The sequence below is a fragment of the Terrapene carolina genome, unplaced genomic scaffold, assembly GCF_002925995.2.
Source record: "Terrapene carolina triunguis isolate 2854851 unplaced genomic scaffold, T_m_triunguis-2.0 Scaffold93, whole genome shotgun sequence".
NCBI classification, from domain to species: Eukaryota; Metazoa; Chordata; order Testudines; family Emydidae; genus Terrapene; species Terrapene triunguis.
In genome coordinates, this window is record NW_020664444.1 from 17,839,295 (window position 1) to 17,860,098 (window position 20,804).

Genomic DNA, 20,804 nt, shown 5'->3' on the forward strand with positions numbered 1-20,804 from the left:
TGCTTGTCAAAATCAGCTCTGTAAGTTGGCCGGAGTCAGGAGATAGTTTTGAAGAGTTTTCTAGTGTGGGCGTTGTCTCTCAACAACTCTCAAATGGCTACTGGAGGGGACGCGTGCCTAATCTTGAGCCATTCTTCTTCCCTTCCTGCTGCTTTTTCATTACAAATACCCCCGTTACATTAAACCAACATACTCATACAGTAAATATCCAATAACCAGGTCAGCATGACAGAGCAGCTGCATTTTCCACAGTGGTACTTATGGCAAAGACCAGTCACTATGGACACAAGCCCATGTATTTGGTTCATATATTTAGGATTGGAGCATTCCATTACTAGTAACAATAGTAAATACTAACAAAAAAGCTTTTAGATGAGAGATATAATATGCTTACACCAATCTCGAACTATTAAGGGTTACAAGGAGACTCTTGTCGGAGCCAAACTATCCCACATTATTATTTATTTGGATTACAGCAGCATCTAGGTGTGCCATTTATTGACCAGGACTCTGTTGTGCTAGGCACTGCACAAAAAGACAGTCCTTGCCCTGAAGAGTTTACGGTCTTTGACTGTAATCTGTGTGGGGCAGGCACAACATCTGTCTACTTTGGGGTTTCTGGGCATGTCCAGCACCAGATACTTCAGAGGAAGACAGCAGGATACTGCACGAGATGGACGTGGGTCTGATCCAATATGGTAAATCTTATGTTCCAGGTAGGAAACTCTGGACTAAATTCATCACTGTTCTAACTGTAGTAAAAACTACTTGTAGTAATATGGTCATCGAGGGGTTAACTGGGTTACTCAGAATATTATGGATTGGAGCCAGACTCCACCCCTTCCTTACTTCCAGTTTAGTTAGCGTGTGGGTTTTTTCCCCTCCAGCTTTATGTAGTTGAATAAAGCAGCATGTTCCTAGTCTGCAGTACTGTAAGTAGAGTGAGCCGCTTGTGCATGCACTGAGTGGACCCTTTACAGAACTACTGTTGCGAACTACCCAACGAACCTCCGGGCATCAGTAAGGGTGACTTAAGTCCTTCAGCTAATTATAGCAGCCGTTACACAAAAATCCCTCCTCTGATGCAATGCTGTGAGTGGATGAAGTGTTCCCTGTCGGTCAACAAAGATTACCTGTAGCACAGTGGGATACCTCTGCTACATGGGGGATGACAGATCCTTAACTGGTATAAATGGGCACAACTCCTTTGGTGTCCATAAAACTAAGCTGATTTACAAAATGAGGATCCGGAACATGGAGTCCAAAAAATGGCTTGGAAAAATAGGGCTTCTTTTTTTTTTTTTTTGTGGGGGCGGGGGGAGGGGTGGAATGCAAACACATCCTGGATTTTATTGGTGCTAAGGGGCCTATCTCATTGCTTGATAAATGTGTTCATTTTTTCTGGAGGTCCTAATGAGCAAAAGGAATGGATAGTAGGGCTAACGAGACAAGCTTACAAAGTGAACAGTATTTAATGGAGAAAAGATTACCCTCTTTGTTGTTGTTCTGGAGTTCATTTCAGCTGGTAATGATAACGACTAATACCTTGGCTGTAACAATTTGTGTTTAGGTGGGGAAACAAATATTTTCAAGGCAAACTGTCTGCCAATGAGCCCCATCCAAATGAACAAGTATACTACAAGAACAGTGGCCTGGCAGGTAAATAACACTGTCTCATGTGGAGATGGTTGGCTTTCATACTTTAGTTGTATTTCATTTACTGAAACCGATTTAATTATTTATTTTTAACGATTGAAAACTCTCACCCTGAGGTGAACAAACAGAGGAGAAAAATTCCACAGAGACCAGCGAAATGAGACGCTAATGTGCTGTAACACAGCTATAAATCTGCCACCAGATAACACAGGAATACTTAGGAGCTTGATCCTGCCCTGCAAGCCCTGCCCTGCAAGAGGAGTCTTGCTCAGGCAAGTAGGTGCAATGCAGTCAAGCCAGAGCAGGTTGGTGCATGAAAGTTGTTTCCGTCTGTTTCCTGTGGGTGATCTATGTGAAGTGAGTTTGGTGGTCTCAATCCAGTTCCAAGTGGACAGATGTCAATCTTGTAAATACTGCAGCCACAACTGGCAGCATTGGTGGCGTTTTCAGTGGAGGGTGTGTCTTCACAGCACAGTTAGCTTAAGTCCTAACTCAAGCATTATCTCTAACTCGACTCCTGTCCAAACACAAAAATCTGTACCCTGAGTTAGCTCAAGCTTAGGGCACCACTTGTCTGGCCTGTGGGAGGAGAGGGGGTTGGTGGTTGAAGCTCCTGAGCAGTTGATGCTCCACTCTGTGATGTCCTGTCCTTTTTAAATGTTCAGGGGGCTGTGTACTCTCCCCACTGCAAAGCCTTATTTTTCTGTTTACTTTCGGTTTAGCAGCTAGAGCAATAAATCTAGCCAAGCAGGCAGGTGTGTGTCCATCTCCTTCTCCGCTGGCACCAGAAATATGACACATGCCAGCTAATAATGCAGGGAGGCTGCAACAGTTACAACAACTCATCTACGGCTAATCCCGTCACTCTGCTGACCCAAGGAGTGTAACTCCCATGTTGTTTCAATTGCTCTCATTCAAACTAGGCTAATTCCAGTGTGCTAACTGTATTGCAGTGAATACGAGCCCTGAGAGGCCAAAGACTAAAGGGGCTTTAAAAGTGGGTCAGATTTGCAAAGCAATGTGTGGAGGCTTGTGCTGGGACTGCTTGTGCTTTATATATTCTCGGGATAAATGAGGATTTTGGTGTCTGCAGCGGCTCTGGGCAACTTTCACCAGTGCTGAAATTACTACTGTTCTCTTTTAATTTCTTCTTTCCTAAGGAAAATGCCTAAGCAAGGTTTCATGTCCGTCGCCCCAGTTAGCTGATCCTAGTGCCGTTTCGTACTCAGCTGGGACCCTTGTAGTTTGCACTCTGCATCTTTAAGAAGCGAGTTAGCTAAACAGAAACGTCCCAACAACCAAGCAGGAGTTGTGCTGAGGTTTTCTTCCTTCCCCCCCTTGAGCTGGAAGTCATTTATCATAGAGTTTTCAGTCCTGTTGAATCTGGCGTAGTGTTTCTCAAGGGATGGAGGAGGGATTGCTAATAGTTCTGTGAATCCACGAAAGGTTCTCTCTTTAGAATCTCTCCACAGAACAGGCTCAAGCAAAGTCCTGTATCCAGGGTGACTTTTTGCTAAACAGGTTGGCAATGCTCTATTTAGCAAAATCTTTTATTTGCCTCGGATTGTACTGAGGCTCCCTGGTGTTCCCCTGCACAGAAGAGCCATGCACAGGCAGTGTGAGAGAGGCTATGAAAGGAGATGTAAATACACATTGCCATTTCCCAGCATGTGGTCACTAGAATGAGTGCAGTTATGAGGCAGTGATAAGACAATATTCTGACCTGAATCAGGAGATCAGTCTCCCCCATATGCCCTATTCCCCCACTCCTTCCCCACACCACACACACACTTGTCCCTTCACCTATATAAAATACATGGCTTTCATCTCCAGGGGAGAATATTGGTGTCTTCCACATTATGAAGATAGGGATAGAATTGTGTTTTGGCACAATAACCTTAGTTATGTAAAATTTACTCAGGATATTTAAAAAAATGCTTGATGGAACTTGCCCATCTTTTGAAGTCAATGTTAGGAGCACCCAGAATGACTGCCCTTGATAACACCAATTCTAATCTTATTTGTAATAACTGGTCACAGATTCTTTCAAAGCAGGCTTTTTTCCCCTCCCTCAATGCCCAGTGAAATGAATCTGTAGATGGCAGGTACTGGACCCTGACACACATAATGTCATGTACTGATGCCAGTGACAGACTGTAATAAATTGCTTGTCTGAGTCAACAACCAGCTTCTTCAGTTCTGTTTGTCCTCTTGCTAATTTTGTTTCTCTATACAGTTTTCCTGGAATCTGTGCACACATATTGACCTGATAAATAACTGGAGCAAGCAGCAGAGATAAGGGGAAACTTTACATTCCAGAGGTCAAGTTAGCCTCCAAATGGTATTTGTCCTAACAGAGAACAAATTCAACACTAATCCAAATAGGTGTCAAATGAGTGTTTAGTCACCTAAGAAAATACTATGATAAGATTAAATGAACTCTCATTATTTTTCCGTTGTATTTCTTTTTTCTTTAATTTCTCTTTGGCTTCTGCTACAAACCTAGAAATCGAGGCCTTAGAGTCACAAGGTACTTCAAAGCCACCCCAAAGCAGATGTGAAGTTCCAAGCTAGATTACGGTTGGTAGTTCCAAATAGCAAATTAAAAAAAAAAAAGCTCTTTAAAAGGAGTGGAAATAAACCACTGGCCCTCCAGATATGTAATTTGTCTATTTCAGGTATTTCTATTGTTTAGCTAGGAATAATATAAAGCAGTAGAGATATTATGGAGTCATGCAGATGGGGGGGGATTCCGTAGCTAGCTGCTGCCCTTCAGAATCCCTTTCAAAGGGATTCTGTGTCTTGGAGGAGGTCGTGGTGGGACACCAGAAAGGTAAGTTTGGGTTCATTTCTGGTTTATGGCTTTTTTTAAAGTCATTATTTGAGGAATCTCCTAGTCTAAAGCTGTTCAGTCTCACTTGCCATAAGAATGAGCCACACTCAATTTAGCATTTCGATTATCATTCCCAAGAAAGTTCAAGAAAATATTTTACCCATTTTATGGATGCTTCTCTAGTTCGCCCTATAAAACTGTAGGACTGGGGGCCAAATGTAGGCCTGGTCTTGGGGTGGTCCCATAGATGCAGTGTTCCATGGAAGGCTCAGATGTCTCACGTTGGCACAATTCCTCCCTGAGCAGGCCAGTGAAGAGGGGGACTGCAAGGACGGTATCATCCTCTAGTATTGTGCAGTTTGCTGCTCCTAGTGAAAATGGTCTGCTTTGTGGGCTGGTGCAGAAGCCAGGTGAGTGCATGGTCCTGCCTTCTCCTTGCACCTCTCTGCCCTCTTTGGAGAGCATCTTGGGCTAATGGAAAGATTCCTATTAACATCCTGGATCAGCCCCAAGGGAATAGCCTTTGCACTTTGCAAACTCAGGGACTGTGACTGAGACAGACTCTCGCCCCAAGTTATGGAAGGTTGGAGTGGCTCTTTGGATGCTCTCCCCACCCGTGCTTGTAACAATCTACCACAATCTGGTTCTGAGTTAGGTATATGAGCAAGCTGGTGTCAATTGGTTATGGTGCCATTTCTACTCACTCTAAGGGCAACCATTACATTGTTTAAGAAAAGTGTCAGAGGAGCCAGACTTTGTACCCAGTAACATAACTCTATATTCAGTACATTGGATACCTCCTCTTTTGTGTGTACTTAAATTATTTCTCATACAAATAACTTATAACAACAATATTTCATCACATTACTGTGCATGGAGGTAAATGTGGGTCTCAAATGAGTGACTTACTTGTTAACAATGTATAGTTGGAAAGAGTGGACAGCTCCCTAATGCATTTGAATTTTGTATGTACCATAGAAATGTAATTTATAATTCTTCTGTAGTTAGATTAGTTGTAACAGAATAGACTTACCATATGTCTTGCAGTCCTTTCACCAATATACCAGGGGACCATCTTAACTCTCTTTCTGCTACATTTCATTGTTCCAAGTTACTGGAAGATGTCTGATTGTTTCATCCTTAATTATGGTTTTTCCTTGGATAGGCCAGTTTGTGTGACATACATAACCCAATTTAAATGTAGTGTTTAGTTGTGACTGTTTCTTATAAATATCAAATAGTTCAGCTGGGGAGCCTGGCCCATATAGGAGAAGGAGGGTAAGAGGCACTCGAACTACAGTTCTCATGAGGTATCTTGACAGCTCAGGCAGATGCAGTTTAAGGTTGAACCAAGCTAAAACAAAACATTTAGACATTTCTGAATTGAAATCTTTCTGCTTTCTGTGCTATGAAAACTTCTGGCATTTCATATTGAAGTCTGTAGGAGTTTTTCTGTTGACTTTAACAGGAGCTGAATCAGGCCTTATCACGCCAAGATATCTGTTTATATTTTATAAAGAATCTCAAGGCTGAAGAACTAAGGGCCAAGTTCTTTTCTTTAAGGAGGTGTGACGATTCTGTATTTTAATTCTCCTGATTACTCCAGGGCTGAATTTGACTGACTATTTAAAACAAAAGCACTAGCATAAAAAGACAGTGAATGAATCTAAGAACTAACACGGTATCCTAGGTGGTCCTCCATAAGTCAATAGAAGGAATAGTACACCTCTACCCTGATATAACGCGACCCGATATAACACGAATTCGGATATAACGTGGTAAAGCAGTGCTCCGGGAGGGCTTGGCTGCGCACTCCGGTGGATCAAAGCAAGTTGGATATAACGCGGTTTCACCTATAACGCGGTAAGATTTTTTGGCTCCCGAGGACAATGTTATATCAGGGTAGAGGTGTACTAAAAAGGCGGCTTCTCAGACTTTAATAAGATATCTGTGAAGATGATATATTGGCTTATAGGCACAATATTTCATTCTCTCCAGTTCTTTATCATCTTTTCTACTGTGTCAGTGCTCACATCTTGTGCTTGCAAGCTTATTTTTGCTCCTCAGTCACGAAACATTAAAAAAAAAAGAAGTAAAAGATGGATTCTAAAATGCTAGTGTTAGGATGGTACAATGGCTGAGCTGGTAAACAAACTATTCATTTAAAGAAAATGTATTGAAGCTGCGTATGACATTGGTGAATGCTAGAAATTGTCGTTCAACACCATCCCAGCCATGCTAACACCAGGAAGATCACCGTGGAGACACAGACCAAGTGGGGGTAGAGGATATCTTTTCTGAACAGCATGGAAAATAAAGTGATTTCTCTTTCCCTGAATTTGAATAGTAGCCCATAGCAGTACTGAACTGAGTGTGTACTGAGAGAACACACATGGAATAATCCCCACCGGCTAACAGAAAACAAATGTCTAGCTAATCACCCTTCAAAGAAACACACAGATTTTTTGTCAGGGCTCTTAAAAGACATTTCCAGCCGCTGGATTGTTCATGAGGGTTGCATTATGCTCTGTGGCTCTTATTCCAACTGTTTCCCATAACTATAGGTTTCCTAGACATCTGATGCAAGAGACTCTGCTTGGAAGCCTCAAATGCTGGTGATTTATTTTTCTCCTTAATAATATTCAGGTCTTGTGTGACCAGATGTATGTGACATGGGGGTAGAGTTGCGTCAAAGAGTGCTTTTGCTGTAAAATAGATGGTACTTGCTCTGTTAGGCATGCCGCCCATCTAAACCCATTTTAGGTTGCCACCTGTGTCAGCTGGAGTGCTACCATCTGAATGGATACAGTGAATTCTTGACAGACAGCCAAGCAAAAATATATGTGCCTCTCTTAGAGATGTTACTGACAGATTCAGAATGGGAAACATTCAGTGTTTGACCTCTATTCCTGTACCTGTAGGTTGAGGGAATAGGTCATTACTATCTTAGCTCAAAGCATGATCAATAGATTAGACGATGCCATGAGTTTTGTGTTTAGTGAGTCAAACATAACATATCATAGGCACTTGAGAGGTGTTTTAGCTCCAGAAAGGACAGGTCTATGTAAGATTTGGTTTAGATAGTGGTTTGGTGGGGAGACCAAACTCCATTTGAACAGTAGAGTAGAGCCCAGAATGGGCAGCTTGTACCCAGATCCAAGCTTCTCCAAAGTGCAAGGCCATTCACATCCGAGGTTTTGGTTCTGGCCCATCTCTAGTAAATAGTTCAATGGAAGAGCTCCTTGAATAGTGTAAAAATCGAGTCTGTGAACAGTTTGCCCAAGTAGATCTCTGGATTTGGTTCAGCATTTTTATCTAGCCTTTACATATTCAAATTGCAGTACAAACTGGTTCTTACAAAACCATTGCAATTTACGAGAAAACATATCCCCATTTTACACATGGGGAAACTGAGGCAGAGAAGTGAAGTGACTTGCCCAAGGCCACCCAGCAAGTCAGTGGCAAAAACAGATTAGAATTCAAAATGTCCTAACTCTCAGTCCTGGACCCATTCCTACTCTTAATTTATTCACTCTTCATGAACATTTGTCTGACTGAAATTTCATTGAATTCTGGGCCTGTAGCTGAGATCTGTTTAATCTAGAAACAAAGTTTGTTTCCTGACAAATCAGAATATATTTTGGGTAAAACAGAAAAATGTATCCAGTCATTGAGGTAGGTGATTGGTCACAAAATTCAAATACTAAAGCTGGGCAAAAAAATTTTTGGACAAAACTTTTTTTGCTGAATTAAATTTGAAATTACTTTTTCATTTGGAAATCTACTTCAATTTCATTTTTTAAAGAGGGTGAAAAGTCAAAAACAAAATGAAGTGTTTCATTTTGGGTTGAACAAAACATTTCATGTGATCTGAAATGATTTTTTTTTTTTTTCTTTGGCCAGTGAACCAAAAAATTAGTTATTACCAACGATCCCATAGTTTATGGAATCCTTTCTATGAACAGTTCATGAACAATTCACTCTCTCTAGTACATTAATGAAAGTTACTCATTAAACAATTCTGAATAATGAACAAACATGTAGAATTTAATCTGTTTGCTGACAATTTATGATAAAAAGGGCTAAATTCATTGAATAAGTTGTTTTTAATGAACAGTTTGACCAAAGAGTATGTGAACTTGTTCTATAGGCCTCCACAAGTTTTATGCTGAATGGAGCCTGAAAGTTTAATCAGAAATACAACTGCTTCCTGAATATTTTACAATGATCCTCTTTTGAACTATCATAATGACTAAAGTATTCCAACCCCACACCACACCCACACCCCACCTCGCAAATCTCTGGCCTTTTATAAGTGATGTGAAATATAACTATACTAAGCAGAATGAATCTGGCGGCATTAACATTGGTTGGAGGAACATAATTGTGGCCAAGAATTTAGTAAGGTTAAAAAGAGAGAGGACATTTATGTGGATTACAAGACTATCCAGAGTTCTAACCATTAATGCTAACAAATTTTGGAAGGACTGTAAAACTTCATGTTTCAGATTTAAAATCACCTCTGTTAGGGATAAGGATGAGACTTAGATGTGGGATAATCTGCCCACCCCATGAATCTACTGCAGCAATGTTGGAATCTTCCTCTGAACCATCTAGAGCTGGCTACTGTCAGAAAGAAGGTAATGGGCTAGATGGATCACGGTTCTGATTCAGTCTGGCACTTCGTATGGATATTTAAATCTTGACTAGAGCTCTAGAGGGGACATGCTAAAAGTATGCAACATAATTAATGGGCTAGAGAAGGTAGATTGGGCACTTCTATGCACCTATTCTCATAACACAAGAACTAGGTGGACATTCAATGACATTGAAAGGTAACAAATTTAAAACTGATAAGAGGAGATACTTTTTTCCCCCACAATTACCTTGCGTCACTGAATTCCACAAGCTATCACTGAAGCCAAGAGTTTAAAAGGGCTGAAGAATGGATTGGACGTTTATATGGCTAACGAAAAGCATCCATACTTGTTATGGCAAGGATTACAACAACAAACAACTATGTAGAATTCCTATTATACAGAGAAGGGGAGTGACTTGTCCATAGTTATCACAGCAGTAATCAGTGTCAGAGTTGGGGTTAGAATTTGTGAGTTCTTGGTTGCTAGCTCCATCCTTAGACTATTGACTTTGTTAGGTTTTGGAAGGGATATAAACCTTGTGATTCAGGGCAAAAGCCAGCTTCTAATTAGGAAGAAATTTAACTGCCTGCTGCATGGATTCCCCCCCCCCTCACATTTTTCTGAAGCATCTGGCATTGGCCACTGGATATTTGACTAGATAGATCACTTGTCTGATCCCATATGGCAATTCCTATGAATTCTTCCAGTCTAAGCTTTCTCAGTATAATGCAAGATCATGCTGGGAAGTGACTGTGGCTTACTGTATGTTTACGGATTGCTGCGTTGGCATTAGAACAAAAATGGCTAATCATAATCTGCACATGTGAATTGCTTTTGGTGCAACTGTTACAGCCATGAGTGTACATGACTGCTAAACAGGATTAATGAGTGTTTATTATGTTGATGGTAACTGCATGGGATTCACCGCAGATTTACGGAAGAGCCTGGCTACAAGAAGAGAGCAGCTGCTATTAACACTGAATGGAGACAACACCCCTTCCACCAGTTTTAAAAGTTCTCAGAGAGAAATAGCAGCTGTGAGGTAAATGGCCAACCTGAAGCAATGTGCTAGAGCAGTGGTTTTCAGCCTGTGGTCTGCGGACCCCTGGGCATCTGCAGGCTACTTTTAAGGGGTCCATGAAAGGCTGTCATTACCATAGAACAGTGGTTTTCAACCTGTGAGCCACAGACTGTCTAAGATTTCTAAGAGAAAAGCTGTTATGGAAAAAAGAGGGAGCTTTTAGAAGACTTTCACCTGATTTTTAAACTTTTGACATGTTTAAAAACAAGCTCTGAACGGACAAGGCAGCAATTTTCCTACACTTTAAATGAGATCTAAAAAAACCCTCAGTAATGGCATTGGTTACCATGGTGTTTAAAGGTACAACTCAGCAGATACTTCCAATAATGAGCAAAGCTTTTATCTGCCTATATGGCTGAGTTAATTTTCATCAGCTGGAATTATTTATTTAGTTGACTTTAATAATTATAGATGGGAGTATCACAAAGGGATCTGATTCTAATACAGAGAGCTCCTGCTGACTCCAGAGGAAGCAAGATCAGACCAAAGTGCACAGGTCAGAGGAAGCAAGCTGGATAGCTATGAAGTCCATGTAGAACCCTACTGAAGTCAGGGGCTCAACTGACGCATGGGGTTCTACTCGCATAGACCTCGCTTAGAATTAGGGCCTAACATTCTAATCCATACAGTTACAGGCCATCAAATAAAAGCAGAGCTTGTAAAACACAATGGCCTTTCGTTGGTAATGCGCCAAATGAAAGAAACAAAACTGGCTGCATTTTAAAAATTCATTTTCAATTTCAAAACACTGAGGACCACAGCAGTAAAAATACTGAACAAATATGTAGTCTTTTTATATGTGTCCCAGAACATCCCTACATCCCTGTGAGGAGGGTGAATATTAGGATTCCTGTTATACAGTACAAAGAGGTGAAGTGACTTGTCCAAAGTCATCAGAGGGCGAATCAGCGTCTGTAGTAGGATTAGAATTCAGGAGTTCTTGGTTCCCTCCTCAGACTATTGACCCTGCCCCAGCTCCCTCTAGAGCCCAAAATCTTCACCAGTTTTGCTGAAACTGAAAGCTTCAGCCTGAGCTGTGGTATCTGCCATGCAAAATGTTAGAAGCAGAGATGGATGAACTGGTTCAGATCAAATAAAGTCCCTAAATGGCCCCCCTCAAAAACAAAACAATAACCAAAACAAACAAAAGAACCCCACAAACAAATAACAATAAGAACAAACCAAACTAATAATCCTTTGTCCTAAACTCAAACCAAATCTTTTCTGAGGTGTTAAACACTAGTTAGTTTTCCCCTTCTTCATGCTGCTCTGGCTTCCACAGGACTGGAAACAGATGTGCCAAAATCTAGCAAGTCAAGCTGTTCTTGCATGATAACTGACTTCTCGAGAAATATGCAGTGTTCTTGCAGCCATGTCGGTCCCAGGATATTAAAGAGACGAGGTGGGAGAGGCCTGAAGAAGAGGTCTGTGTAAGCTCAAAAGCTTGTCTCTCTCACCAATAGAAGTTGGACCAATAAAACATATTACTTCACACACACTGTTTCTCAAGAAGTAGGCAGTACCACAGATCTCATGGGATTCCCAGCCTTCTACAGCTTTGAGTGGCTGGTTCATACATGAGATTTTTCAGCCTCATTTGTTAGTTTTAAGCTTGTGGGAGTTGTTTTCCAGTGCAAGTGGAACTAGAGAGGGAACAATCAGCATCTGTTTCTCTGGCTTGACTAAAGTTTTCTATTTACCATAGAACAGGTACTGCAAAGGCAGTAGCAATACAAGCTCTGCCAATGTACTTCAACTTTGTCTTGAACTGACCACCTCTATGGGAGTGCGAGTTTGATCGCCATACCCTTCGCCATCATTGGCCACCATGCTGGGACTTTCAGTGGTTTGAGCATTGGCCTGCTAAACCTAGGGTTGTGAGTTCAATCCTTGAGGGGGCCACTTAGCGATCTGGGGCAAAATCAGTACTTGGTCCTGCTAGTGAAGGCAGGGGGCTGGACTCGATGACCTTTCGGGGTCTCCATATATTATTTATTTTTTAGTGTTGCCAGTTGTGCTGGGGAGGTTTTGTAATATGGGCCAAGAACATTACCTCATTTCACATAGACCTCCAAGCTGCTGCCATTGTGGATTGAGCATTATTTAAATGGGCTTTTCAGGTCACTCAGCTATAATAAACACCTCACTACCCTTTGTTACCAGGGACAAGCTATTTCTAATAGTAACGGGAACTTAAATCCCAAATCCACGTTAGGTGTCTGCCTGACTTTGCCAAAGAGCTGAGCACTCAGCAGGTCCCATGGACTGTAATGGTAGCTACTGGATGCTTGCTGCCTTTGGGAATCAGGCTGTTTGTTTAGGTGCTGAAGACCCTGACCTGTGCCAAGTGCCCTATGGGCGGATCCCCCTGCCTGTACAGCGCTCTCTGCATGATCAGGGCTTGAAAATGGACGACGTAGCCTTACCGGAGGCACCTGTTTTAAAAAATCATGGCCAACCTGCATTGCTTCTTGATCAGTGACTCAGCAGCTTTGTATCGAGCTTGCTCTTTTCTATGTGTGACCCTGTGTTTTATAGGTGAAAGCACCCATGTCTTATATTGTCTTTGGATGATTCCCCCCCACCTCAGCAGCCATACCTCTTTCTCCCCATCTGCCCTGTCTAAAATACCTGAGAATACTGAGAAAGAAAAATTAGAAACAGATGATGTGAGACGCTGCAGGTCTGTGTAAGTTAATCTATTTCTGTCTTCCCAGACAGATAATCAGTACAGTACATGCATTTATCATGTTTTTCTCCCCAAATATTAGTTGTCACATATCTACAATGGCACAGTACTTAGAGCCTTGAGATCCTTGTGAACACCCTCTATATGCTTTTTTTTTAATTGATTTTGTTTCACTCCTCCCTTTAGAAGCATGAGTCAGGAACCCTCACTTATTAAAAGTAGTCCCAGTTGCACATACCTTTCATTTCCTTTGAATTACATTAATTGCCTGACAGCTCAAAGTGATCTGGGTTTTTCAGATTTCAGCACTGGACTGCAAGAAATATTTGCCAGCTACAGCAGATTTATAAAGATGCCACTGCGATGCCTTCAGACTAACAATCAGAAAACACAGCAGCAAAACAACACTATTTTTCAAGGTTAAATGCTCGGAATGCTAAAAAGGAATTGCACATAATAAAGCTCAACAATGAGTTAGATCCAGCCTGTTTTCTCAGCTTGCCTCACATAAAAGGATGATGCCAAACAATTTCACAGTGCCACACAACAGGTATAAGTTTAATAAAGCAGCTTTTAATAAGGGAGCTTTACTTTTAATTTAATTTGTTTGTGTAGCTCAAATCTCTGTTTGCTTCATTCTCCTGCCTCCATTGGATGGTTATTTTCTTCAATATTATTTAGGGACTTAGGAGTCAAAATCCCATTGACAAGTGATGGGATTTAAACTCTTAAGTGCCTAAATCCCTTCTGAAGATGAGATTTAGACTCCTAAATCAATTAAGCATTGCAATGCTGAGTGCAGCGACACCTAAATATCTTAAAAATCTGGGGCGTAGTGTCTGTGATTTAGCTCCCCATCTGTGAAGTGGGGATAATGACATCTCCCTACCTCAGAGGGGCTGTGAAGATAAATGCATTTTAGGCTGTGAAGTGTTTAGTAGCGTGGTTATAGGGGAATATAAGCACCTTAGACAGACAGATTGAAATGCAAGTGTGCTTAGGTAATATACAGGCAATGAAATAAATGTGGACAACTTCTCTTTGTTGCAACTCAAAAATTAGTGGGCCTGCTTCTCATTTACACAAAGGCCACTTTACACCAAGGTAGCAGTGTAAGCAAACCCACTTCAGGGTCCCTTCTTGCCAGAGTCGTATGAAATGCCCTGCATGGAGATGAGAATTGGGGTAATTGTTACTGTTGCCCTGAAGCCTTGATCAGGACCGCATTGTGCTAGACACTGGGCATGCATATAATAAAAAGATATCCCCTGCCACAAAGTGATTTCAATCTATACGCAAAAAGGCAGCTTACCGTGTAACGAATCGATTTTACCAGTCTCAGATGTGGAATCCAAAATGAACTGTTTGATGTACAATAATAACAAAATCAAGGCCATTTAAGACTGGCCTGATAAGGGATACAGACTTTCTTAAATGATATTTAATGAAAACAGGTGATGGAAAAGTATTGCTACTTGTCACTGAAATGACCCTGTAAGAATTTCTCTAGTTTCTCCCCATTCCAGATAACTGCGGCACTCTTACATCTTTATGGATTATTTTGATTAAAAAGGAAAATACGTGCTCTCAGTAGATGGCACTTGTAGCAACATTATTGCATAGCAATTTATTTTAAATTTTAAAGAAAAGGACCGATCTGTTAGGTCAATGTGGTTTTTAAATAACCCAGCTACCCAGCATGCCAACTTTCTTTGCCTAACATCTGAGATTATCAAAAAAAGATTTGCAACAGCAGGGGAAAAAATAGAAAATGGCCCCAAATTCCTTCCATTTTATGCCTCACAATGAACACTCGGCAGACCACTGAGAAGTGCTGGGCTAGATCAACTAAATCATGCTAGCTGGGAGTAGCCCGGAGAGCCTCAGAAGAATGCTCAGGCCACTGCTCCTTACCAAGAGGGGAGGAAATTGACAGTCTCTTTATCTACTGCTAGAAGTACATACCCGTAGTAATACAACTCCAGACTGGGTCTAAAGACAAGACAGAGTTCCCCATGCCTTGTTAACATGAGCGAGAGGATAAAAAACAATCCTTAGTCGATTAACCTCTCATTAATAATTAATAAGACATCCCTGACAGAAATATTTCTCTTTCCAAGTCCTCCTGGTGGAAGTGCTGTAAATTTGGTCCATCCTCTATTCCAGGGGTGGCCATCCTGAACCTGAGAAGGAGCCAGAATTTACCAATGTACATTGCCAAAGAGCCACAGTAATACGTCAGCAGCCCCCCATCAGCTCCCCCTGCTCCCAGTGTCTCCCACCCACCGGCAGCCCAGCCAATCAGCGCCTCCCCCTCCCTCCCCACACCTCCCGATCAGCTGTTTCGTGGTGTGCAGGAGGCTCTGGGAAGGAGGGGGGAAGAGTGAGGGCATGGCAGGCTCAGAGGAGGGAATGGGAAGGGGTGGAGTGGGGGCAGAGCCAGGGGTTGAGCAGTGAGCACCCCCTGGCACATTGGAAAGTTGGCGCCTGTAGCTCCAGCCCCGGAGTTGGTGCTTATACAAGGAGCCACATATTAACTTCTGAAGAGCCGCATGTGGCTCCGGAGCCACAGGTTGGCACCCCTGCTCTATTCAGTGTTAGTTCTTCGGGAAGGTAGCATTTCTCCAGAAGATGTTTGGGACAGACTGACTGAAGAGAGAGCTGAGAAGCCCACAGTATGATCACAATTGTCTTAGATGTGTCAGTTCAGGTGGCCTGTTTTTTCCAAAGCCTTCCTGGAGTTGAGTTGACCCAGAAAATGGACTCCTGCCAGACCAGAAAGAAATTCAGACTGGGTATTCACTAGCTGCAGTTTACCATGGTCATGTTGACAGTGACCAATGGGGCATCGTTTCAGGGGGCTACCTTGCAGGTTAGATTGCAGTATTGAGGCCTATGACTTGATCTAAATTATATCATGCCCTGATTTATACAGTGAAATAATGTTGAGGAGAGCCTTGTGACTGCATTCTATGGTAGACGGTTTTCCCAGTATAGATAATATTTTCATTCCCCATTCTTTGAAAACAAACAAAGTCTTGGGGTGGGGGAGGTACCTTAGGCCTTGTCTAGATGACAAAATTTATAGGCATTACAAAATATACTAGATTAATTAAACTGGATTAAGCCCCTGTGTGGAATAAAAATAGCTTTAATTTGGTTTCTATTAATTCACTTTCTTCCACAAGGACCTTAGTTTTTCTGAGTGTCCCTTTGTAGATAAGACCTTAGCGGAGCCTTCAAAATCTTAAACTCCTCCTTTGTAGATTTAGCAGTGAGCGGGTGTCCTTGTATGGATATCACATCCTTGTCAGTAGTTTAACATGCTGCCCTCCTCTAATATGGTCAAACTTGTACATTCACATTTGTTTTCTGCAGCACCCCACCTTGTTAAGTCTACTAGTTGCACATGAATGTAAAGAAGTGATGTTTGGTTTTGCAACTAAAAACTCTGAATTTCCCATACATTTTACATTCTTGACCCTCTTTTGCCAGTATGGAATTTTAATGGATGGGTTTCTCTAGTCCTTAGAGGCCTGCATCCTAAATCTCAGTAATGTATGTGTTTCTATCATATTGTGGCTCCAGGTTTATCCTCCTCTAATGAATATGGAGAGAAGATTTTTGGTTTTCAATGGGCTAGTAAATTGCGCCCATTATTATTTCTTATCTCGCTCTCTCTGCCTCTCACAGGTTGGAAGGGAGCCCTTTACCTCAGAAATGCCTCCTTGCCCATGGGCCTTTGTGGTTTCTCAAAGCCTAAGGCTGGCTGCCACATTTCTGCTTTCTCCTTTTTTTTTTAAACTCTAAATAATTAGTTGTTTTTGTAAATTTTCCAGCACTCAGCTCTTTTGCTCCAGCTTTGTGTTTTTAATATATCCACTCAACCCATTGCCGTTGACTCTTTCCAAGAGAGGATTCTGGGAACTTTAAATATTTAATTTTTCTTTAATGCTACCCCAATGGTCAAGATAGCCTTGTAGGTTTGGACTCAAGAAGAACCTGTGACTTTGTAAGTGTGTGTGGTTGTAAGGTTTTTGGGGGTATGTGAGTATGTCATGACCTGCCTGTGGCAGTTGAGAATAGGAAGGGACATACTTTTTTTGTCTCTACCTCACGGTTGTTTGGACGTGATGGTTATTTTTATTATAAATTATTTGTAACACTCACATCATCTGAATTTTTAAAGTAATATTTTCATATTTCATCACTAAATAATTCTCTGCTTGTCCAGTGCAGCTTTCATTCAAGGGTCTCAAAGTGTTTGACTTGCATTAACAAAGGTAGCTTAACACCGCTACTCATGCAAATGGGTAAGTTAAAGTCACAGCATGGTTAAATGACTTGCCCATAGTCACACCTAGGCCAACTCTTCAAAGCCCGTCGCAATAGGTGTGCTGGGTAATATGTACACTGACCCTCATTATGTGGGTAAAATCCTGTGTCTGATTTGTGTGTGCAGACGTGTGCGTAAATGCTGAGTTTTCCTCACCCCACTAGCATTTTTGCCTTGATCACCACTTCCATCAGGCTTTGACAACTGGCTCAGTGAATAGGCAGATGGCAGCAGTAGGCGTAGAATCCAGGAGACCTGCCCTAATTGCTAGGCAACAATGCATCTCTAAATTAAAGATGCACAGGAAGTGTAGGAGGGGATCTCACTATGATTTCCAAGAGCATACTATGGAGTTGTGTGTTTAATGCAATATCTTTAATGACACTTAATTATCTTCTAAAAATAATCTCCTTTCAAGATCAGGTGCTTTTGTTCTTAACAGTTCCACATGTCTAGAAGTACCTTTCTGGGAAGAAAATATCTGATAATAGAAGTCTGTGAAGTCTGTCAGACAAAGGCATGATAAAACTGAATGGCTGGAAGTTGAAGCTAAACAAATTAGGGCTGGAAGTATGGCACCAATCTTTTAATAGTGAGGGTAATTAACCATTGGAATAATTTACCAAGGGAAGTGGTGGATTCTCCATCATGTGAAGTCTTTAAATTAAGATTGGGTGTCTTTCTACAAGGTATGTTCTTGTTCAGTCAGATTATGGGCTTGAGGCAGGAATACTGGGTGAAATTGTTTGGTATGCAGGAGATTAGATAGATGATTCATAATGGTCTTTTCTGAGTTTAAAATCTATGGGTGAAACTCTGGCTCTCTGAATGTAAAATTTATTTAAAACATGTAATCTATTTAATTCAGAATATTGCTATGGCAGGGGTCACTAGATGGTGCTGTTACATATAGGCTTATAAGTTCTTTTTCTGAGTGTTGTTGCAATTTTCTGCCTGTGAAGAAATGCTGCATCATTGTTAATTTTATTATGCAGTGGTCCTTGGAGAGATCCCGAGGCAGATAGCAGAGTTTGGTCTCTGCCTAATTCTCTGTATTTGGAGGCAATTCTTGGAACACAGTAACTTCCTAGGAATGGGATATTGGGGTGAGATCTGAGATTTCTGGAAGAGGGGATTGCCTGCATGCTCTTTGTGATCAAGTCTGTTCCAGGACTGGTGTATATGTGTAAATAAAGTAATTACACTTAGAACATACTGAGACTCTGCATCACTGATTTCTCCTCCACTGGGAAGTCAACCTACTTGTTCCAGCCTGGAGGGAGGAGCACAGGTTGCAGGAGGAAAGAGTTTGGAGGATGCACCAGATAGTCAGTCTTTGTACACATGTCTGGAATGCTAACTGCAGTTGCAACACCTTAGTTCTCTTAATAAAAGCCAGTTTAATTTTAGAAACATGTTATTACCTTGCACAGTACATAAAACACTGCAAGGCCCCAGAATTCTGCTACTGCTCGACAGAGGAGGGGCACTGGTGTCAGAAGGGAAAACAATATATTACAGCTGTGATGGGTTTGGTCACAGAGACCCCCTTGGGACGGTCACCTGATGTGCTGAATTTGCCTCTGAGCCCCTTTTTCCCTGCCAGCTTGGGACTCCAGAACCCTGCCTTGTTGAACCAGACACACTAGTCAGCTGCAAACACAGCCCCAGGTCTGGTCCACACCCCCAAAGTGCAGACTTTAACCAAAAACTGCTCAGCAGTCACCTATCTCCAGCACCCAGACATCCGGTTCCCAGTGGGATCCAAACCCCAAATAAATCCGTTTTACTCTGTATAAAGCTTATACAGGGTAAACTCATAAATTATCCACCTCTGTAACACTGATAGAGAGATATGCACAGCTGTTTGCTCCCCCAGGTTTTAATCACTTACTCTGGGTTAATTAATAAACAAAAGTGAATTTATTAAGTATAAAAAGTAGGATTTAAATGGTTCCAAGTAATAACAGACAGAACAAAGTAAGTCACCAAGCAAAATAAAACAAAACACGCAAGTCTAAGCCTAATACATTAAGAAACTGAATAGAGGTAAATCTCACCCTTAGAAATGTTCCAATAAGCTTCTTTCACAGAGTAGACTTCTTCCTAGTCCGGGCCCAATACTTTCCCCTGATACAGTTCTTGTTAGTTCCAGCTCAGGTGGTAACTAGGGGATTTCTCATGACTGGCAGCCTCCTTTGTTCTGTTATATCTTTGGCACAAGGCGGGAATCCTTTGTATCTCTCTGGGTTCCCACTCCTCCTTCTAAATGGAAAAGCACCAGCTTAAAGATGGATTCCAGTTCAGGTGACATGATCACATGTCACTGTAAGACCTCCTTCTTCATTACCTAGTAGTTGGAAGACACATACACAGGAAGGCTTGCAGGTAAACAAAGCCATTCACAGTTCATTGATTCTGAATCACCCTTAATGGCTTCCACTTAACATGTTGACATCACTATTACAAGTTTATATCTTAGGGCAGGTCCACACTGGGGCGGGGGATCGATCTAGGAAACGCAACTTCAGCTACGAGAATAGCGTAGCTGAAGTCGACGTTTCCTAGATCAAACTAAATTTACTTACTTCGGGTCCACGCGGCGCAGGCAGGCTCCCCAGTCGACAGCGCTTCCTCCTCTCGGCAAGCAGGAGTTCTGCAGTCGACGGGGGAGCACTTCTGGGAACGATCTATCGCGTCCAGATGAGACGCGATAAATCGATCCCAGAAGATCGATCTCTACCCGCCGAATCAGGCGGGTAGTGTGGACCAGCCCTTATTCTCCTAACTCCAGACATAGAAATATTACATGCAAACAAATAGGATGAACACACTCAATAGATCATAAGCTTTGTAATGATACCTTACAAGAGACCTTTTGCATGAATCATATTCCAGTTACATCATATTTACACTTATAAACATATTTCCATAAAACACATGGAGTGCAACAGCACAACAGCTTCTTGAATATTTTGAGGTGAGATAAACCAAACCCACTAATCCAGCACCTCAAGCCAAACCCCAAAATAAGGACTCCCATTCCCTTCTAAGCTCAGATCCAGATCCAAACTTCACAGCTCACCTGGTGGCATATTTAACTATGCCACTAGTATGCCTTTGTTTTCTGTGTACTGCACCTTTAAATCTCTAAATACTCTGCTGCCTGCAGAGATAAGAAACCATTTTGAGAGGTTGTTACAGAGGAGATATACACTAGAACAGTGCTTCTCAAAGCCGGTCCCTGGCTTGTTCAGGGAAAGCCCCTGGCGGTCCGGGCCGGTTTGTTTACCTGCCGCATCCGCAGGTTCGGCCGATCGCAGCTCCCACTGGCCATGGTTCGCCGTCCCAGGCCAATAGGGGCTGCGGGAAGCGGTGCGGGCCGAGGAATGTGGGCTTTCCCTGAACAAGTGGCGGCCCGACTTTGAGAAGCACTGCACTAAAACATTCCCTTACAGATACTTTACTTTTGTTTCTTGTTTGGTTGTTTTCCTTCTAAAATAAAAAAGCCAAAAGACTCAGTGTGTGTGTGTGTGTGTGTGTGTGTGTGTGTGTGTGTGTGTGTGTGT